This window comes from Python bivittatus, unplaced genomic scaffold, assembly GCF_059951505.1.
Source record: "Python bivittatus isolate LINGU-HERP-01145 unplaced genomic scaffold, Pbiv_v1 ctg000270_np1212, whole genome shotgun sequence".
Lineage (NCBI taxonomy): Eukaryota > Metazoa > Chordata > Lepidosauria > Squamata > Pythonidae > Python > Python bivittatus.
Window position 1 is genome coordinate 529113 of NW_028277050.1, and position 23120 is coordinate 552232.

The window sequence follows — 23120 nt, forward strand, 5'->3', positions numbered from 1 at the left end:
AAAAAGTTGTTCTCCTCGGTCTCATATTCTTTTTCTCTCATACTGCATGGTTATCGGCAAGCAGGATGGAAAAGAACAGGAATAATAATAATATTGCATGTGGCAGAATCAGCACTTCGCTTCCCAGTCAGGGCAAAGTGTGATTGACAGTTTTTTACTGTGTCCTTTCACTTTCTAGAGGTTGCAGGTCATTTGCATTTTCAGCTATCAGAGTAACATGATAAGCACAGTGCAGATATTGATGTTTCTTCCTCCAGTTTTAAAGTCACACTTTTCTTCTTCCAGTCCAGATTTTCTCTATATACAATTCTTCATCTAGGTTGAATAAATAAGGGGAGAATATACAGTATATGTGTCTCACTCCTTGGTGGATCTAGCCATGTCATAAACATTATTAGTATTCTGAAAAGCCCTCAGTTCTTCCTCAGCAGCATGTTGAGTGCCATCCAACTTGAAGGGCCCATCATCTGATGCCATAGCAACAATCACATTATCTTGCCAATCCATGTGGTTTTCTTGGTAAAAATACTGGAGTAGTTTACCATTGCCTTCTCCCACATGGTATGAAATGATACCTTTGCTGTTGTCGTAAAGTAATCATTCACATCCAGCATCTTCCTATATCACTGTTGCCTGATATATGTGCCTGCTTCTTTTAACTGGGCAGTGAGGATGGCCTTTATGGTTATCCTCCTGGTGTGCTTCGCCCACTCCTCCCAAGAATACCCCTGTACCATAATAAGACAGCATAATTGGCTGGCAGGGGGGTTGTCAGGGTATAGACATACCAACTGGGCATACCAACATCTACTCCAGGACAAGAACCTGAAGCAGGAAGTTAGACTTCCATGACAACCAGTGGGGTATTGCTAAGCTATTAATCCAGACCAAGGACTCAGGAATATGGTAAATAGGTGACATCTAAGTATTAAGGGAAATCTGGTCATATCTAGAAGGTTAGTGAATTACTACTCAAATGATCTAGGACAGCTTTCTCCAATCTGCTACCCTTTAAATGAGTAGGCCTCCATTCCCAGTATTCCCAGTCAGTATGGCCAAGGTTTGGGGAAGAATGAACTCATATACATCTATATAAAGGTGCATGACAAATTAAGATTTCCCTTCTAGCAGTTGATGGCTGCTCATATACTGTATAAGAAATCAAACATCATGCACTTTGAGGAAAACTGTGATACAAGGAAGGGAGAAAGAATGATTTATTATGCAAGAACCATTGCATAATAAACTCTCCAGCTGAACTCAATCATTTCAGGAAAGGCATCGTGTAAGAGGGTAGTAGAAATATTGCTATATCAATAATCTATATTACACCAGTCATAAAACGTTTGAAACTTTAGAATGCTTCAATACATTGAAAGCCAGTTCAAATGCTCAGACAAATCAAGTGGGAAAGACTAGATTTCCAGCTGCAAGTAGGCATGGCTGCATCACACAAGGCCTCTTGTCCATAGAGCACTGGGAAAGAAACTTTCTTCAGAATACGGTAATCTTCAATTTAGAGTGAATTTATGGCAACATGTCAGTTGCAACCACCCCACATGGCCTCAAGTGACTTCTACCAAAAAAAAAAGTTTATCGTTCAGTTCTACTGATTACGTAAATTGACGCATAAGTTCTGAATGCCAGTGTATTTAGGATTAGACTATAAAAGGTATACACACACACACACACACCCCCCTTTGGATATCTATATATCCAAGTGTTTTCTTTTTACTAGCTTTATGGCACAGGTAATTGAGTTTATGCCATCTCTGGAAAAAAAAGGAGCACAGTAAAATGAGTTTTGATGTGATATATTGTATGGGCTATCTCTTCTCAGTTCTAAGACCCTTCCCCCACCCCCCACTCCACCCCAACTATATTGGTGTTTTTTTGGGTGCCACCACAATTAGGTTGTCACATGTCAAATATACCATTAAAAAATTCTGCTGGATGAGACCAAAGTGTTACATAAGAAAAATCTTGTTGCATCAGAAGGCTGGTCTTCCCTTGGAGGCCACAAGCAGAAAACCTGGGTTGTAGTATATTCTTGCTTAAATTTCCCAGCATGCAGTATTCAGAAGCTGACTGAATATGGTAACATCATTAAAAGTTATGCATACGGCCCTATTCCTTTATACCATGTATGGATTTATTTTTAAAAAATTGTATTGCACTGATAAACAAAAAAGAGGAGAAAGGGAGGTAAAAAAGAGAAGGAAAAGAAGCCCCCCCCCCCCCCCAAAAAAAACAAGAAAAAAGGAAAGGGGAAAGAACAAAAACGTACTATGTTACATATAAGAAATCATTTAACTTACTTTATAAATATATTATTCACCTGATCTGTTGCATTGATAGAAAGCCAGTTTATAAACATAAAGCAAGTACATCTTGATAATCCAAGATTGTAAAACTGGGGTTTCACTATTTCCAACCTTAAAGAGTGTTTTTTCTTTCTGCCCACCCTGACTCAATAAATCTATAAATCTTCATATATTGATAAGTTTCAAGTTTTTGATATATAATTCAAAAGTACATGCAAAAGTACATTTAACCAAATTAATACTTTATCATCTTATTTTAGATATTCAGCATGAGGAAGTTGATAGCCAACCCTTTTAAAATGTTATCTGGGTGTCCAATGAATGTGAAAAACAATCTTTGTTTGGATTAATCTTGTCTTAAGATCATAAGAAATATTATATAAGACCCTTAGCATTGATTCATTCATATGGGATATTCCAACTCTTTATTTCAGAGTTATTGACAACTAATATTCACTTTAATGACACTTTTTATAAAAATAGTGTTGATTGTAAATTATTCAATATGTACCAATACTGATAGTAATTTGGAAATTTTAGAGACTGCTAATGCATCTAGATCACACTGTGAAATCAAGAGAAGCTTTAATTGAATATACAGCTAGTTTGCAGTTTTAGAGCATAATTTTCTTATGTGAATGCGGGTCAAAATTATACTTTCATCCCAACATCTTTCAAATAAGCCTTGCAGACTTTAATGCAGGAAATATAGTACAGAAATAAATATGGCTAACAATGGAGCCAAGCCCTTGCCAGGATATTAAAGAGATCATGTAATGACTTTATAATTGTGCCTGTACTGGTTTTTTTTCTTTGATCATTTGCATTTCATAGAGAAATTGAAATAAAAATATATGGCCAATAATACAACTGGAAGCCAGGAAATTTTAAACCGTTGTCGTAAGATGGTTCTGGGACTATGCCATCTTTGATGCTGGGTGGGTGGCACTACCCCAAACAGACCCAATTTTAGAATAGAGTTTTATACACCTTTGGAATATCTTTCCTTGCTCATCCTTTTTTTAAGCTAAAAAGCCCCACATATAGTTAGAGAATCTCCAAGCCAAACGGGAAGATTCTCACCCAATGAGGTGTGTGGTATGATTTGATGTCTTATATTATCCTTGTGATGCAAAAAGAAAAACTGAATGTTGCAGATGGAGGTCTACATTTTTGAAAGGCTGCTCCTGTGAAAAGGCATATTTATCTTCAAGTGTGAAATAATTATAGCTATAACTATAATGGTGGGGGGGAGTTGGATGGGGAACAATAAGCTTCAACTGAACCCTGGCAAGACTGAGTGGCTCTGGGTTTGGGGGCCTACTGGTTCTGGGACTATGCCATCTTTGATGCTGGGTGGGGTGGCACTGCCCCAAACAGACCCCGTGCGCAACAGGGGTCCTTCTAGACTCACGACTCCTGCTCAAAGAGCAGGGGGCCATCATGGCTAGGAGGGCCTTTGCACAGGTCCGTGTTGTGTGCCAATTGCACCATTCCTGGATCAGGAGGCTCTGCTCGTGGTCACTCATGCCCTGGTCACCTCCTGGGCGGACTTTGAATGCCCTTGAAGAGTATTTGGAAGCTTTAGCTGGTGCAGAATGCAGTGGTGCAGGCAGTTATACATGCCCCTAGAGCAGCACAAGTTACACCTCTGCTCTGCAAGCTGCATTGGTTGCCAGTTTGCTTCCGGGTCCAATTCAAGGTGCTGGTTATGACCTTTAAAGCCCTTCCTGGCATGGGGCCGAGTTATCTGAGGGACCTCCTCAAAGTATGGAATGGAGGTCTGCCACCATGGTGAGTCTAGAAGCAGGAGACAGGTTCCCTTTTTAAAGTTTTACAGGCAGAGGAAGAGATTAGGTGGATCAAAACAAATCAGAATTGTATGTGCTTGGCTATTCACCACAAAGGACAAGCACTGATTTGTGATGGATCCCAGCATATGCTCAAGCCTCGGGGCACCTCAGTATCTGAAAGAATCTGAAATAGGCAGAACAGAAGGGAACAGTTCTGTGTAGATTTTAAATTAAAATCAGAAGGATTTATGAACAGGAAAGCTGGTTGCCTGGAAGTGCCCATTAAGTGTGCTTAGAACTGGCTAAGAATTTGTCTTCAAATCATGAGAAAACGTTTTTGAAACAATCAACTCCACCTCTCCAGCGTGTTCTTTCTCCCCATTTTCAGGGACCTACAAAAGAGATTAATGATACACAGAGCAAGCATATATTTTCATGTTCCTTGAACAGTGGCCTTTGTTTCTAATATGTAGGTCATAGTTATATCCCTGGCAAGACTGCCTTCCGGTTTTGCAGAAGCTCTTTCTCAAACTACCATGAAATCAGTGCAAGGTTGTGGCACCCACAGATGCAGAATTAAAAGATAGTAAACTCCCTGAAAATGAGCTGGGAAAACTCTGGCAGGAATAAACTTTTTCCTCTTTAAAGCAAATAGTTGTTTTTTTTTAATTTGTGTGCATTTATTTTTGCTCTGAAATAATATATGAAATATCAATCCTGTATTATATTTTTATAACCTAAATTATAAATGTATCACTACTTTTGCTACTTGCTCCATTCTATTTTTTAAAGATAATCACATATGATTACGCTTCAATATATTTTTGTACTGAATTCTTGTTCACTTTCTTCACTTTTGAAAAAGCTCTTTCTTCCCATAGAATAAAGGGAAGAATGTTGTTAGGCAAAATGTAGCTTTGATCTCTAGCACAAATAGAATACTTCTGAAGATTTAACTTCTCTCTTTAATCTTTAATGTTCATGGAATCAAATTATAAAATGAATCACCTTGTTAAATGGCCAGCAACTCTTTCCAGGTTCATTCTAGAGAATAACACCATTAAAGAGATTTTATGGGTGAAACATACAATTGAGCATTGCTCTCTTTAACCTGCCTCCAGCTTTTAATATCAAGCCCAAGATTCTTATCCCACCTGACCTCAGGATCCAAGATGCAATGCTTTGTCTTCATTAGTACACATTTGCAATATGTAGGATCATCACCTTTGCCAGTCGTCATCATCATCATCATCATCACCACCATCTTCTTCTTTGTTTCCTTGTAACATTTGGCTATTTACAAAGATGCAAGCAAAGTCAAGTGGAGGCAAAGAAGCATTCCTATAAAGTACATTGGCAGGTCTTCTGGCAAGAAGATGCTGCTAATCTTGAAATTTCTGCTCCTCTTCTCCTCTTTAGACTTGGGACTAAAACTGAATATAAGCCAATATTGCCAGGGAGACCTAGGCTTTTCTCCAGATTTTTTCATAGGTGTTGCAAAAGTGTGAAAAGGAGATCAAAGTGCATTGGGCTGACCTTGTTTCAAAGCCTGAAGGTGTGAATATGTGAAGAGGAGTTGATGTACTCTGGTGCATCCAGGGCAGGACAGCAAGGGACTACCCTGCCCACTAGATACCTTTAACCCATTCAAACAAATGTTGGAGTAAATATTGGCTTCTTCCAAAATAGGTACAACTGTATCTAATTGTTTATTTATGGTCCCAAACAATAAAACACAAGTACAGAATTTAAAATATGGGATGCCCTCCCCCCAATCAATTAATGATGAGAAGAAGGTCATCAACCAGCTTCTGTATGTCACAGCTGTTGCTAGAAATTTGACAATCTTTATAGTAGTTGTCCAGGTTAGGTCTTGCAGAAGGAAGATTGTAATTTCTTCATCAGAGGGACAACTAAAATTTTTGATAATCAGGTTTATGAGCATCAGACGCCATGGGTGGTACACTGGGCAGTGTAACAATAGATGGATTATTGACTTAATCTCTGCATCTGAGCAGACACACATACAATTGCCATAAGGGAGGCTTGTATCTTTTCCTATAGAAGCAAAAGTTGGACTTTGAAGAAGCAGGCTAAGAAGACTATTGATGGTTTTGACTTTAGGTGTTGGAGAACACTCCTGAGAATACTGTGGACAGTCAAGAAAACAAACAAATGGATCATTGAACAAATCAATCCAGAGTTCTCACTCAAGGCACAAATGATCAGGCTTAAATTATCATACTTTGGACAGATTAGGTAAAGACCTAGCTCTCTAGAGAAGGCTGTGATGCTGGGAAAAGTGGAAGGGAAAAAAAAGAAGAGGTTGGCTAGCAGCATGGTGGATGGAATCATTTACAGTGGTGATGAGTGCACCATCGGAAGACCTGAAGGACCAGGTTAGGGACAGATCATTATGGAGAAAATCTATCTATGTAGTTGCTAAGAGTCGACACCAACTTGATGGCACGTGATCAGTCAGTAGTCTCTATAACAGGTAGTGCTCTGATTTGAGCCAAGATAAAAAATCTCCTATGTGAATTAGGATGTTATAGAGGTAGCTAGGACCATCCATGTAGAGCTGGCAATTGCGCCACAACAGGGATGGATGATTTTAGCCCTGTCATTTTGTAGCTCTAAATTCCAAATCCTTTGTTTAATTTCAATTAAGGTTTAATCTAGGCCAAGTGATGATATTGACATGAGTAGGAGACCACAATATGCCAGATCAGAATCAACCTGCCTCCTCCAGGATGAGGAAAACCTACCAGGAGGGTCAGATGAACCAAAGACTCACCCCAGTGGATTTGTTTCAGTGAAGATTTGAGACAGCAGAGTCTCAGGTGGGCCCCAAGAGAAACACAACCAAACTCTAGCCAAACAAGGGGATCTGAAGTCGACAGCAGGATGTGAAATATGGCTTTCGGAAACTTAGATTCAATAGCTTCCAAAGTAGGGGCATCCTTATAAACCCAAAGTTGCACTCTGTACAACAACAAGCCCAAAACCTTTGTTTTATAAAATGTTATTTCTGCAGGAGCATAATTATTGCCTTAAGTAGCATATTTTAAAATTGCATTACAAATTTTTTGAGCTGTAATAGAAGCTCACTCAGTTGGTTATTCCAGCTGGTGGCAGGTTGGAAGTGGATATCTAGGTACTTGAAGTTCTTAAGCTGATCAACTGGTCTTTTGTTAATTTCCCATTTAATGGGGGACTTAAAGTGCATTCTAGAGAAAATTAGAACTTTAGTTTTTGAGTAATTAATTTCAAGAAATTCCCTATAACAGTAGGATACTAAAGCAGCTAGGCATCTACCAAGGCCCACTTGGGTTACAGATAACATGGCCACTTTGTCTGTGCAGAAGAGGATTGAAATAGGATGGTGGGCAAGTATTGGGAGTAGAATTCTTGTTTTAAAATGGCCATAATGATGTCATTTATACAGAAGTAGCAACAAGGGGGCAAGAATGTTTAACTGTTTAACTCCTCTAAGGATAGAGATGGGAGTGGAAAGTGATGATCAATGGATATTGTGGCTAATTTCCTCCATAGCTTCTCCCAAAGAATTGCATTGAAGGCTGCCCTTAAATCAATAAAAGCAACATAAAGAGTCCCTTCGGTATGCCTAGAACATTCTTCAGCTAAATGGTGGAAAATTATATATTGATCCATGGTGGAATATCTTGATCTAAAACCTGCTTGTTCAGGAGGCAAGATATTCTCTGAAAACATCTAAATGTTGATGGTATAAAAATTGGGCATAAAGTTTGCTAATTATTGACAATCAACTAATCGGGTGATAGCTGGATTTTGCCTATCACTTTTTTGTATATTGTAAAAGTGGTAGAATTAAGCAGCTGTTTGAGAGTGATAGCGGGTTATTAATGGCAGTAAACAGGGAGGTTAACATTGAGGCCCACCAATCAGGATTTATTTTCACTATTTCTGGCAAAATCCAACCTTTATCAGGGACTTGGTCACTTTCAACTGAGAAATTAATCCAAATCCAAAAGAGATCATTGTGGCTTTTTCACATGTGCTCACATTTTCACCCAAACTTTTTAGAAAGGGAATGTCATCTGTGATTCTCTGCATCAGAGCACTCAAAAGAGTTCTACGAGGAGCTTATCTCTTAAGGTCCATGCTCCATAACTAACCATTTTGCCACCAGCAAGTACTCTACCCGCCTAGAGTCACATGAAATTGGTGGCTATGTAAATCAAATGAATGAATGAAGTAATTCTTTGTGAGAGAAGAAATGTTTGCCTGCTGGCAACAGCATTCAATTCACCCTTGATACTGAAGCACTACTCCAGTTTTAATTTTTATTTTAAACATTGTAAGCTGCACAATTTCTTTCTACCCGTATCCTCATGCAGAGGCAAAACAGACCCCAAAACAAACACCATGTGTAAGAAAATGCAAACAAGCAGCAAGTCAGTAAGTCAGCAATTAAAAATGCCTTAAGGTACACATGAAAATACATTTTAAGAAATGGGCTCAGAGGAGTTTTACTTGAGACCAAGAAGTTAGACAATCTAAGATAATATGGCAGAAGAAGAGGCTTTTGAATGATATGTGTCCCAGAATTAGAGATCTAAAAATCAAAAGAGGACCTTGAATTGAGTCCAGCAACAAAAAGGCACTGACTGACATTTTCGTAGATTGATTTGTGTTGGTAGGATTGGAACAGACCATTCCTGTTAAAATTCTAGTTACAGTATCCTGTACTGATCATTTCAATGGCAACCTCATTTATCTTTTTTGGAATGTGTTTTTGAATCTGCTGCTCTCTTTCCCAGTCTTGACATATCCATGGAGATTGACAGAATGGTCTTGTTTCTCACTAGAAATGTGATTCCTTCTAGGTACACTGTGAAGGAAACAGGGACAGTTCAAGAATGCTCGCTCAGCTGAGGACAGGCATTCAAGTTGGTATCTGGAAACTCTGTCCACATAGGCCTGAAACAACCACTTTATAACATAACAACCTTCATCAAGGTGTGCCTAGGCATTATCAGACCATTCCAAGGGCATTCTGTGTCACATACAAACTTACCAAAGGAATGTGCCACGAACACTTTTTACAGATACACACTTTACTTGAGATGTAAGCACCATTCCAGATTTTAATTGGAGGCAAAAGCTGCATCCTTGAAGCCTCCCTTGATTTATCTGGATTTTTAGTAGCTCAAAGGCTCAACTCTAATATTATGTAAATGTCCAAGAGCATCACAACCCCCTGGGACTTTACCCAGCTTGACTGGGCAACAGCATGTATAAGTAAGCCCCATGGAATCAGATTATACACTTTTATCCAGTCATTCACATGTACATCACTGGCTATTTTAGCTATTAGTATGAGCAGGTATATTTGCACATATCTAGGAGCTCAATAAGGGACGCAATGGCGCAGCGGCTTAATGACGCTGAAAGTTGCCGGCCAGAAATGGTCGACGCTTCAGCGGTTCGAGTCCAGCCTTCGCGTTAACAGGGTGAGCTCCTGTTTCCTCCCCAGTTCCTGTCAACCCAACAGTTCGAAAACTCATGTGAGTAGATAAATGCGGACTCTCACTGCGGTGGGAGGAAAAATGCTGGCGGCCCCTTGCAAAAGGAGTCAGGAGCAGTTACCAGTAAGCGCGAAACCACGCTCGGCCAAAAAAGGGCGCAAAGCAACGGAAACTCCACCTCCTGCACTCGCCAGCTGGGCTCTGCTCTAGGAAGGAGGCTCTGGCAAACCACTTCCGAAACACCTTGCCTTGAAAACTGCAAGGACTCGTCCAAGCAGTCACTGCAGAGTCGGTAACGACTGGGTGCAGATAAAAAAAATTTTAAAAAGGAGCTCAATATCTACTGCTATCAGATCTGACCATCGTGAGCATGCTTTCAGAAGAATGGTTCCTAGTCTTTTCCCATCCAAGCTAACTACAATGACCAGATTTGGATTCATGCCACACTGAGGCAGAAATAATTGACTGTAAATACTGTACTAGTTATGAAGGCTGGGTCATGGTGCACACTGAACAAACTGGCTGTCATTGCAGGGATTACAATAAACTCTTTGCAGCCTGCAACAAGTAGTTGAAAAGCAAACAAATGCAAGATGACATTATGGCACTTAAGTTCTTTTAATTAATGTCACAGACAAACCAGTTGCTTCTTCCTCTTCAGTATAGTTTGTTTACCAAGGAACTAAACTTCATGAAAAAACAATAGTTGCTGAGTGGATTGATTTGGTACTGAATCCCCCATGCTACACCCCAAATTTTGTGCTTTAAATCTCCATCATCATCATCATTGTCATTGTCATGATTTGGCATGTTTAAGCCTTTTCCTGACAGTTCTTCCCCCATCCCCAAATTACTACTTTTGAAAACATGTTCCTCTCTGGCTTCATGACCAGAAGTAACTCCAACTAGAACAGCAATGGGTGCCATAAACTGAAGAAGAGTTCAGCCCATTGATGTATAATGTATCTCCTTCTTGCTTTGTATAGATTTGGCCTGAGTTGGGACAAGTTCATCCAAAGTGATTAACAGAATTGTCATGACAGCTCATGTTCATCATCAATCTATTTCACAGAAAATTATGGAACTTAGAAATCTTCCATGGAAAAGAAGAATATTATAAAAAAGGGGGGGAGGGTCTAGATGTTTTCTATGAGCTCTTCACATCAGGTTTTGGCAGAAAATGTATGCTTGGATTAAATCCTCTGTCTCTCTCCCACCATCCACCACCCCCACCATCCCAAAAGCTGCTGGAAGGGGAGTTTCATACCTGATTTCTTTGCCCAAGGCATATTGGAATATTCTTGGATTCTAATCTCAAACTCAATCAGAAATGTTCCAAGAATATCACTTGGAACAATATTAATTATCTTAGTTCTTCCCAATCTCCAATACCATTTTCAGTATTATTTTTGAAGGTCTAGGTTTTCATAGCCATTTCTATGTGACAGATAGGCAGATAGCTAGCTAGCTAACTAGATAGATCACCTTTTACATGGTTGACACTTGGTTTCCATTTTCTTATTCCATGATTTTAAAACAATACTACATACATAGTTCTTCTTAGAGTCCTAGAGTGATTAATGACAAACAAGTTGTTTGAAATGGTAAGAGTTCATCTGTTATGAAGACAGGCATGATTGAGGTCAATCAGTTAACTTTCTTTGGAGATTATTCAGTAAACTATACCTTTAATTGTTATATTCCAAGATCTACTGGTTCAGCTTTAAAAGGGTACTGGCAAGAACAGATCTCAAGAAGTTGTCTACTTTAATGGGATAGCAATTTCTCTCCTTCTATAGCAATTTTGCTCCAGCATACCTGTAGTTTGACCATTGCAATAATTCCTACCCAGGTGGAAATTCAGAAATACTAGTTTGCTAGGTTGAGCCTGGGAGCAGAGCCAGATAGGCCTAGTAGATTATAGGAGAAGCCTAGCATAACATGGAACTTGTTTTATTGGTTATTTGGTTAATAAATGGTTATTTCAGAACCAAGAATTTGGTTAATAATTAGTGATTTCAAAACCAATAACCGCTGGCAAAACAATGTTTACTGCTCAGATCAACAGAATATTGGCTAACTGGCAATCAGGAGTGCCTGGGTGGTGAATATGGGGCTGCAATTTCGCAGCTTCTTGTTGGATACAGTAACATAAAATGATAATTTTCCTTTCAGACTGCGTTAATATTTTAGTGAACCGTTACACGTGGAAACTGTTCCAGTCTTAAAAACATGAGTCTTGGGACACCTGTTCTTCCCAGTGCCTGAGGCCAGAACTGCATCGAAAGCCCAGAGGGCATTGGGTGCAGAGATGGGAACTTTCCAGGGTTTATTGGGGGTGGATCCCCTGCAGTAGGGGAGAGGGCGAGTGAGTTACACCTTACCCCTATTGCCCTTAAGGATCCAGGATGCTAAGAAGGTAGGTTTGCACTCCATTACCTTAGACAGAAAGGAGTCTTTAATGACAGACTCAGCTGGCTGGGGTGTTTTGTTTTTTTTTTTAATTTATTGCATTTACAATGTTTGCCAAGTCTCTTGTAATGGATTCAGAAGTCGAGGAAAACGAGACCATTTAGGTTAGGAAAGAAGAGGAGAAAAATGCAGTTTGGTTCTCAGTTCTTTGGTAAAGATCATAAATCATTCTGTTGCCTTAAAATGCAATCTGGCTTTAATCTTCCATCCATTATACTATAGTCAGGTCAGTCTTATCATTTAGGTGTACCAATTCTGCACATAGTCTGTATTTTCTGCACTCTGTTTAGCAGGTCCTCAGGACAGGGTGGATTGTATACAAAGTATAATATGGTATCTACAGCTATTTTATAATGGGTAATTTTGGGGGGGGGGGAATCTTCCAAATCTGCTAGTGATGTGATCCAAACGAGACATAAGATAGAGTGTCTCTCCCAGAGCAAAGGATTCAACACTTGATAGTGCCTGAGCTCAAATGAACTTAAGGTTTTGGATGACTGGTTGCATTTTTATCCTCATATGCTCAAGACAGCACACATAAATAGTCCCCTCCAATTGTATCATCATGCTAACCCTTTGGGGAAGGTTAGCCTGAGAGAAAGGGACTGGCTCAAAGTCATCCAGTTAGTTTCATGGCTAAATGGGAACTTGGATCTTCTCAGTCCTAATCCGGCTCTTCTATTGTTTACCCCACACTAGGTCTCTTCCTCCATCATGCAAAGAACCCTAAATATTGGTAGATCATAAGAGCAACTACAAAAGTTTGAGTCTTAGTGCCCAAATTACCTTGCCTTTCTGTTCTCTCTTTGCACTGTTTCCTTTGTAAATTATAAGCCACTAAACAAGGAACTCCCTTCGTTAAAAAGCTGTTTAATCCTTACTGTATTTTAGACATTTTAGACCTTAATATAAACAATAAGAACAAGACTGGTTTCCCCATATACCATGGGGAGAGTCATAGAATAAACACTGTCACAACAAAATGGCACTCCTTCCGCTATTGGGAAACAATGATTTCCCCAGAAAACAGGAGACTGTTCCAGGGACCTCTGAGTGACCCACATACCTCTGTGGGGAATTTCCAGCTGTAGACTCTGAACGGAGCACAGGGCATCTCTTTTTCCTTTTTACTGATGGTGGCCTTCCTTTGAGTCTCAGCTGGATAAAAAGAAGTGCTAACATTGCTGCTGCTGCTTTTTGTTGTTGTTGTTGTTGAAGGAAAATTGAGGGTTAGGGAGACTGAAATGCAGCACAGAGGAGAGGTTGCTCTGTTAACCAAGCAGTGATACCCTCCCAATATTTATGCAGGGCTTAGTAGAACTCAGGGCTTTATACTCCAAGATTTAAGGCTTCACATCCTTATTTTCTTCTGAAGTTTGAGCTTACACTTCAGACATATGCTGCGTTATCTGCATTTCAGCTCCAAGCAAAGAGATTCCTGATTTAACTCTTGGGCAGTGTTTGAAACTGAGTACAGAAATGAGAATGTTGGTGTGAAAGGATGGTTAAGGTTGTTTAGCGCACCTGTGACCATCTCTGTCATAATATCATGTCCAGCATATCTGTCACATGTACATCTACTTTTCTAGAAGTTAAGAAGTGAAGTCAGTGAGTTTCAAATAGGGACATTGGACTTCTAGGGGTTTTTTGGAGAGGAGAGGAGAGGAGAGGAGAGGAGAGGAGAGGAGAGGAGAGGAGAGGAGAGGAGAGGAGAGGAGAGGAGAGGAGAGGAGAGGAGAGGAGAGGAATAAAAACATCCTCCCAAAGTTGTTTCCAATGTTCCAAATGCTCACGAGATGTCCAGGAGAAAGAGAAGATGAGGGAAGTGAGCAAAGTATATATGGCAATGAGTACATTATTAACTGATCCAGCATGCAAGAGATGTAGAAGAAGAAACAGCCAGAGCAGGGACTCTTGAGGGAAGGGAGGAAATAGTAACAAGTAACAGAATCTTGCAAGTCTGAAAGCATTTCCCCCTTCCCCTGCCTTTACTTTCCAGAGAACTAGGGAGGGTCCCTTCTGAGATACATTCTCCACCCCCACTCCTCCTTTGGACTCAGATTTCTCTTATCAGACCATTGTCTAGGCTGCAGCTCTTCCTCCTGTCTCCCAAGGTTATTCTCACAGCCCATTACACATCCCTAACAGAACCTGTGACACATTGTGGCAGGGGTAGGATGGTGTGACCCTGGTGAAGATACAAACTGATAAAGGAAGAATTTAATTAAAACTGAACTTCCACAGCAAGATGGACAGAAATAAGCCTCTATTACTTTCAGACTGGCTTGGGAGAGATTAGAAAGGGGGAGGGGGGGAAGCCACACCAGTTAGTGTTATGGCTCAACAAACTTATAGTGGCTTTAGGGAGAGGCAGCAATAAAAAATAATCAGCAATAATATGGTGATGGATACCATCTCAGCTGACTGAAGGAGAATGCCAGAAGCCGGGCTGTATTGTCAAAACTGGTGGCAAACAGGGGCACAGCAGCAATGGGAGAGGGGAGGTGAAGGAGAGCTAGAAACTCTGTCCTTAGGCTTGTGGTGGGGCAACAGACTTCATATTTGATTCATACTTATCCATGACATTCACTATAGTATTTATTACTATACAGAACTGTATCACTGTTTTGCAAGCTGTTTTGATTCCATTCCCCCCCCCCCCCCCCGGTTTCCAAGGAGTTATACAACTACTTTACATAAATAAATCTACAGAGAATAACTTCCTTTTGTTACCTGGGTCCTGTTGCCACTCCTGGAAGACCAAGATTCAAATTCTTTCTCAGCCATGAAGTTTACCTTGGACAAGCTAGTATTTTGCACACTAATCTACCTTGAGGGGATATAGTAAAGATACAACAGGGGAAGGCATTATGCTGCACTGAGCTCTTATGAGGAAGGGCAGGGAAAAATGTAACTAACTACTGTAAATAAAATTCTCATCATTCAATTCATAATCAAATATGTGAGTAACAGTCCATGCAGTAATCAAATAATGAACATTAATCTGTGAACAGGTCCCAATCGATAGAGAGGTAAGAATTTGCAGAATGCACATGTCTTTTGACTTGACCCATTAGAATCTGAGCATTATTCTAACTGGTTCTATAAAGCTGAAATAAGTCCCAAAGTCATCAAGTCTAAATCTTGATTACATGTAGAATCAACCTAGCCATATAGCTAATGGTATGTCAGTAGCAGAAGAAAAAAGTTGATGACGTTGGTGGTGCTAAATTACGTACAAAATAAATTGCTCTAGATTACCCACAAAAGTCAGCTAACTCGGTAATTGCTTTCATTCACGAGATGATAATGTGTTTTAACATAAAAAGTAAACAACCAATCCGTCTCATACAAGGAAGGTGGAGGATCAAAAAAGATGTCAGCTGAGGGAATCCTAGATGAAGGTTCGGTTGCTGCAGCCTCAGTTAGGTGTGATTTAACACGATTCTGCTGTGGTTTTGCTGCAGCAATAAACATGCAAGCCCAGGCTTTCTAGTGGAATGACTTCCTTCTCCTCTCTCATATGATTTCCTTTTTCTTTCTTTTTCTCATAATTTTATTAAAGAGTTTTAGACAGAACAATAAAAGAATGTAAGCAAAAAGAAGAAAAAAAGTTGTAAGAAAACAAAACAACAACAAAACTCCCCCCAAAAAAGCAACTTCCCACCTTCATCATGACAAGTATAAACAATTCCATAATCTCTTCACCTCTTCTTATTTAGCCACTTATTTAGCCAATATATAACTCTTCATCCCATAACCCATCTCTTAACAATAGGCAAATCAAATAAATAACCTCTTCTCCCATCCAATTCTCAGCAAAAAGTCCAAACGGAACTCTAAAATATTAATATTAGTTAACATATATAAAATTCATAATTCTATATCTCCACACTTAGCTAAAACAAAATCCCATTTAAAAGGCATAAAATGGTCCCAGTATCCAAATATAAACAAAGTAAAAGAAAGGTTTAACATAACAAAAAGAGATCATTTCTTCTTTACAAAAGACAAGCTCCAATAAACAACATTTTTACTTTAAATAACTACTTACCCCATTCTTATAAACATTCCATATCTCAACTCTACACTATAAGCAAATCCACAAAAGACTGAAATTTAGCACAACAGAGAGAAATAATTTCTCCTTTAAAGAAAAGAAGATCAAACTTCCTTACTTTAAGTAAAAAGGCAATTAAATACAAAACCACTTTGAGTACTATGAAATTAAGACACATAAAATAATAAAGGAAAGAACTTGAGCACCTTATTAAATATAAACAAATCCAGTGTACCACACTTTTTTTTTCAATTAAGATATCTGCAAATCTAAAAAGAACCAGCCAGAATAACTACATGTCCCATTTTATCCCTGGTCGAATAAACTGATTTTATATTCCTTTTTTTCTTCTATACAGAACAATCTTTCTCTGTAATCCATTCAGATGGTAGTTGACCTTTGTTGGACCTTTCTTCAGTACTTTAAAAATCTGTCTTGTGACTCCAACAAAAAGAGATTATTCCAATTGCCCTCTAGGGTTGTCATTTTTATTTATTTCTTAATTTTCAAATTCTCATCCCGTTTTTTCCTTTATATCTGGTAAAAAGTTCTTATTCAGATTCTCATCCATATTTTCCTTGGGTAGGTTTTGCTGCATATCTGCTTCTGTGATATCTACTGAGAACTGAAAAACACAACATAGCTGACATAATTGATTCAATATCCTGAGGCAGTTCCTTAAAGATATCTCCAAACACCATTTTAAATAACTTGTCTTATTATGTCTTCAGTATCAAAAACAATTTCTCTTTCCCACAAATATGCATTATTCTTTAAGAATAATTTCAGAGTCTCAGTATTCAAAGTCCAATTTCCAACTCGTTCTGAGCCCTTAATCCATTTAAAAGCTCTCTATAGCAAAAACCTTGACTTGCTTTTTGCTGTTTGTTTCAAGTTCTTAAAATATATAAATATAAATCTTCATACTCTTATATAAAGGATTGAAGGCACTCACTGGCTATTTCCACCCTTGTCACTTTGCAGGTGTCTAACTTCTTTGAAGTAGTTAATAGTCAATTTCCGAATGTGGTTAGCAAGGGAAGTGTGCAAAGTTAGTGTCCTTTAAAAAAAGGCTCCATTTGCGGCTTGAGCAATTATGGAGAATTCCCCTGTCTCCCAATTCCCCCCCCCCCCCGTCCCCAACACACACACCTAGGACCACTGTCTTCTGGTCTCTCCATGAGGAAAAGGAACAATTGTAAGGAGAAAAGGCTTGGCAATCTTGCCATCTTTCTTTTATCCAGAGAGGATCGTTGGAACTGATATGTTAATCAGCTCCTTATTAAAGTCCGCAGACATTGGCTCCACTTTACACAGAGCTGTCTTCAATCTGCCATCTTCCCCAGGAAGTCCTCTCATATCATTTTCTTCTTCACCTCATGCAAATGTTGAGAAACTGTATTACAAGACAGAATGAGAGAATCTTCTGGCATCTTAACAAACAATCAATTTATTATGGCTTCATGAGCTGTGCAAGGTGTCAGATGCAGCTGGTGCGGCATGGCTAGGGACTTGCCCAGCCGTGCTTAGTCAGTTTCACCGCCCGAGCGCCAGCAAAGGAAAAGGGGAAGTGGGAAACCGCGAACTGATTAATGGGTCAGCTGGCGCCGCTTAACTAAACCACAAGCAGATACTTTGTGTCAACGCCAATTTGCCTTGGGTGCTGCAAAGGGGAGAGCAGCGGATTAGAGGTAAAGCAATCAGCGCATGATTGGGAACTCCCGGCTTTGCGCGCAACAGAAAGACCCAATGAATACAGCAACAACGCCATCGATAGAAAGCAATCAAGAACACAAAAGAACTGGACTGAATCTGCCATTTGAGTGAAGGGGGGATTACTGCGGGTAATCTGTGACCAAGCAACAGGGGCTAAGCGCGGGAATGGGGAACTATAAATTGTACTGTAAAATGTGCCAAGCCAGTCCTGGCTTTGTCTGTACTTACTTACGTTACGCTTGAGTAAACTTCTTTGCTGAACACACATGTCACAAGAGATTCTCTGAGACGAATGGGGTAAACCTTACACAAGGCTTATGCCCTAACAAATCTTCTCCCCTCTGTGTTCAAGAGGCCAATATTGGAAGGCGAAATACATCACTGGATTTTCATTCCCATCTTTTCACCAGTCTCTGAAAAACACACAGAAACACATAGCAGCATGTGACTGCAAGCAAGCTGGGTAGGACTGAGGGAGTGCTGGAGCCTATACCTCCGGGACTGACCACCACACCTCCAGTTCCAATGCAATGTGGCCTATTTAGAGCTTATCTAAAATTATTTGTCTCCCACTGTATGCAATGAGAGGAAAGTATTTTTTTCAGCCAAAAGGAAAACATTTAGTGATGTAAGGATGGTTAGAATGCTGTGGGATTGGAGTGCTTGGGCCAAATAAAAGAATTGCTTTGGCTACCACTCTGGAAACTGTCACAGTTAAAGCCTTCCTTAATGTTCATGCAAAGCAGCAAATACAGCACAGTGAAGAGAAAGCATTTTGCTGAAGTTCTATGGCCTTGGGGACCAGGACCCAGATTGGTTGGATTTCTCGTAGCCCCACCCACATCTATTACTACTAAAACTCTTGTGTCTGTAACCTTCAACTGGGTGAAACAGTGTGTCATAGGGCAACAATTTTTGAACGAAGGTACCTCAAATGGGCTAACTTACAGAACGCGTCCAAAATCTGGGTCCCATGATTCCCCTTGGATTGAAATTTGTGAAAGTTGTAGCTGCTTCAGCACTGCTGTGCTGCTGCACTTCCACAGCCAGCCCAGGTCATCATGGGCATATCCCCGACCTTTTCCCTGCTTCCCTCTGTCCCCTGGGCCCAACTGGCTAGAAGCAAGGCCAACAGGCGATTGGCTGCTTTGGAACCAAGGCCAAAATTTGAAATCTCTTAATGGCAGTTGGCAGTGAGGGAAGGACAAGGGAGTAAGTCGGATGCCTGCTGGTGAGTGGCTGGGGGTGCTGGGGGCCTGGGAGTCAGAGGCGAGCCCTCTTCCTCCCTTGAGGAAGGGGTCCTTTGTGGATATGCCAGAATGAGGAGCAGGGGTGCAGTTTTTCTCATGGTCTGCAGCTCTCTTTGTTCCACTTCCCCCCAGCAAAGTGGCAGGCAGTTCTGTGGGTCAGCCAAGAAGGTGGAGGAGGTTCTCTGGGGCTCCCTTGAGGGTTGTGAAGATAGGGCAAATGGTGCATGACCATATTATATGTGGCAAGGAAGGAAGGAAGGAAGGAAGGAAGGAAGGAAGGAAGGAAGGAAGGAAGGAAGGAAGGAAGGAAGGAAGGAAGGAAGGAAGGAAGGAAGGAAGCAAGCTTTCTGATGCTCCCTGCCAGCTTCCCACTAGCAAAGTCAATGGAGGAGCCAGCAGCAAGTCGTAAGTCGCTCACACTCCCACTGCTTTTTTGCCCTTGGTCATTCTGTTTCTCTGTTTAGGTAAGGAAATAACTCTGAAATGATTGTCTAGTTTTGTCTAGGTTGTCTAGTTTTCAATAAGTGTGTGATTCTGGATAAGACGCTCCTCCCTCCCTTCATTTCTTCTGGTATGATCCTTGTAAATACAGGGACTATACATCCTTTATTATAAAGGTCAGTCCTTTATTTCAGAAAGCTATCCTTTATATTTTATTTTTCAATAACTCACTTTTGTCCTTTATTTTGGTCATTTAACTTTTACTATACAAATAGTACCACTTAATGCAGTCTTTCATATCCATGTGAAAAATATGGAAATTGAATTGTCTTTTTAAAATAAATTTATTTGATTTTAGATATTTTTATTATAATACACATTTTAAAAAGTTTTTCTTGGTTTTGCTCTTGAATTTTCCTTTGTAAAGCAAAGTTATAAACAATTACCATTTTTTATCCTTATGAACCTCTTTCAGATTTGCCCCTTTTTCAGGTTTGTCCTTTATTTTTTTCCATGAAAATATGGTCACTATACCTATAGAACATTAGGTTCAACAGTTTGTCTCACTTTGGATTAACTGAATTGCATAAATACTCTCTCCTCCTTTCTCACTGTCAAAATAGATTGCATCATTCTAAGAGCCTGTTTCTGTTTTATCTATCTGAAGTACACCCTTTTTTCTTAAAAGTTTTTTTTTTTAAAGAATAGCATGCATTTAGCAAAGACAGCAAATATAATAGTAGAGAAAACAGGTAGATATGTTCAAGAAGGATCAATAGATTTATTCTGAATAAAATATTTTCAAAATATTTTGAATTTTGTGCAACATGGACAACAAACATCAGAGATAACTTGGAATTTTCCAAATTCTTGGAAAGTGCTTTAAACATGGAGTCACTAATTAATAAGGCAAGAATTATTCATACAGAAGAGTGAACAAAATCCAGATTGTTGATTCCTGGATTTTGTTTATGCACATAAATTAGAGTTACCCTGCTGAGATCGGTTTGAAATAATGTACAAAAACTTTTTGGTTAAGACTCCTGAGTACTACTGAATCAAATTATATTGGACCAAATGTGTGTGTTTTTAAAACTTTTTAAAACAATGTGTGTCCTCTATGCAGGTTACACATAGGTGCCGATTTTCCTAAACAAAGCATACTGATAATTTTTACTTGCATTATTTGTTAAATAATCAAGACAAATCTATTTCTTTAAAAGTTGCAAAATTTTGGTACATAATGTGTAAGCTTCGCCCGCAAATGGTTGCTAATAGTTATTGATGAAAGGGGTAATATTGTTGTTGTTTTATTGTATGTATTTTTATTGGTCAATGACCGAAATAAATATGATATATAAAAGCATACTGATAATTTCTCTTACACATCAGGCGATGGATAGAATAACTTTTGTGTAATGGACTGACTGCTCATCAGTTTCCAGCAAATCAGGACAGTCTTGTTTGTGGAATAATGATTATTAAAGAAAAAAGGAAATGGGTGTTAATATTCTCCAAATGAGGTGTGAGACTGTGAGAAAGCTTGTTCTTCAAGTCATACCCTTAAAGTTTATATAGTCTCCAGAAAAACAATTACACCATAAAGAAAACATTGGATGAGCTTAATTTTAATGTAGTTTGTATTAAAAAATACACATATTGGCCAAAATTATCATGTAACATACATATAAATAGATAGCTGCTATAGGTTGTTTCTAGACAGCTCAAATCAACTGGGATTTTCCATTTGTTATTAGTGGCATTCAGAGCATGCCCTGGCTTAGTTGTAAAGCTCAATTAACTGAAGGTTTTGAAATGGTTTTTGACAATGTAGCAAAGACTTTGAAAAATTGCTAAGTCATTAGGAGTCATATCCTTGAGTCTACATCGTGTGTGAAGTCTTAACATGATTGTTCTAACTTTCTAATTTAGACAGTAACATGTTTTCTTGTAGTATAAAACTGGAAATTTATTTTTATTGAATCTCAGAATCTTATTAAATGCTATTAGCAAAGTGTAAAAAAAACTACGTTAACATGATGCAAAAAAATAAGGAAGTGCAACTTTAAGCAAAATGAATAACAAAAATCAATCTACAGATTAAAACAATAGTTTTTTACTTATGTTAGCTTAATTCACTCTAGATGTATGGTTAAACAGTTGTGAGCAAAAGAGGTTAACAATGTGATCTATGTTACAGAGTTTTAACGATTAATCTCCCTGGAAGGCTAGGGATAGTTAAAACAATTCTCAGCACTTCACCTCTAAGGCAAATCATGGTAAGTTTCCAAATAGATTCACAATGTGATGTATATCTATATCTTTCTGCATACTTTATCAATAAATCATATTTCCATATTAAAAATGGAAGTCTGAGATTTAGCTCAAAGCTCCCCCAAATTTGCATTACAATGGACCAACAGGATTCTGCATTGGTTTAGGATCTCAACTTAATGTACAGCTTTTTCTGGATTATGTTACTTTAGACTGCAGTTCAGATGTCAAATACCTGACTGCTGCCTTACTAAAAAAAAACACCACCGATAAACTCCTGTACCTCCAAAGACTGCATGTTAGAGAGAAAACTGAGCTGAAACTCATATTCCTGTTATGCAGCAAGCAAGGTTATATTTTAATCAATGGATATTCTAAAACACCATTTCCTAGCAGAGTCCAGGGGGGAAAAAAATCCTCCTGCCTCAAATAATCTGGTACCCCATTAATTACATCATAGATGGTGCAGGTCCTTGTCCGATCATTTGGGGAAACTAATAAGACCTATGCCAGCTGGAGAAATGACTATACTTTTACTAGCCCCTAAGGAATTCCTATAATAAGACTTTATTTGGGGAAAATATGAAGTCAGAATATTAAGACATGAAATAAAATTACCTTCCAACTTCCTTAAAGCATCACAGATCACAGTTTTATACATGTGCAAATTGTATTTTCAGAGGCATATAGTGCAAAAGCCACACGTCTATAAAGGAAATACATGTAACCATGAATAACAAAGACTACTTCAGTTCATCACAGTGATTTAACAAATCTCCATTCAACTTCAGCCTGAAGAGGTAACTTCCAAACTTCATCCTCAGATAAAAAGGTCCTCCCCATTTTTTCTCTAGAAATCCTCCCCTTACCCTGTCAGTCACTGGAGTTCAGAGGGGCAGAGAGCCATCTTCAGGGTGTGCAATCAGTTCAAGTGGCACCCTTCCCACCCTAACTAGTCTCTGAATTGCCCTCCTGGAAGTGAAGGTACGTCTGAAAATGCACTCATAGCTTTCTTTTGTCAAAGTTCAACAAAAAGCAAGATCACTAGTAGCAGGCAGAGGGTCCTTCGGGAACATTTGACCACTGCAATGGACCCTCACATACAACTGGAAAGTTGGAAGACATCTGTCCATAGAAAATGCATTTTTATTACGGAATGAGAATCAAGCCAAATCATCCTTGAAGGCCAGAGCTAAATTCGTGCAATAGTATATCAAGCAGGAATCACATTGTCAAGGCCTGATAATCGTCTGTATCATTCTTTGATGCTGCATAGC